This window comes from Fulmarus glacialis, unplaced genomic scaffold, assembly GCF_000690835.1.
Source record: "Fulmarus glacialis isolate BGI_N327 unplaced genomic scaffold, ASM69083v1 scaffold21475, whole genome shotgun sequence".
NCBI classification, from domain to species: domain Eukaryota; kingdom Metazoa; phylum Chordata; class Aves; order Procellariiformes; family Procellariidae; genus Fulmarus; species Fulmarus glacialis.
The window spans coordinates 20,073-20,275 of NW_009211429.1; positions in this window are offsets into that span (position 1 = coordinate 20,073).

The window sequence follows — 203 nt, forward strand, 5'->3', positions numbered from 1 at the left end:
CGTACTGCCAGACTCCTCAGACCCCGCCTGCGGTTTGGGTGCTGGTGCCTCCCCAAAGCCCAGCTCCTGGTCCAGCCCAAACCCAAAGGCCCAGCTCAGCTCTTGCTGTGGACTGATCCTGCGGCCCCCTGGCAGCTCTGGCTTCTCCGGTGGCCGAATCCTCCCTGGGCTTTCTCTCCCTCTCTGGATTTTCCGCCTCGCTC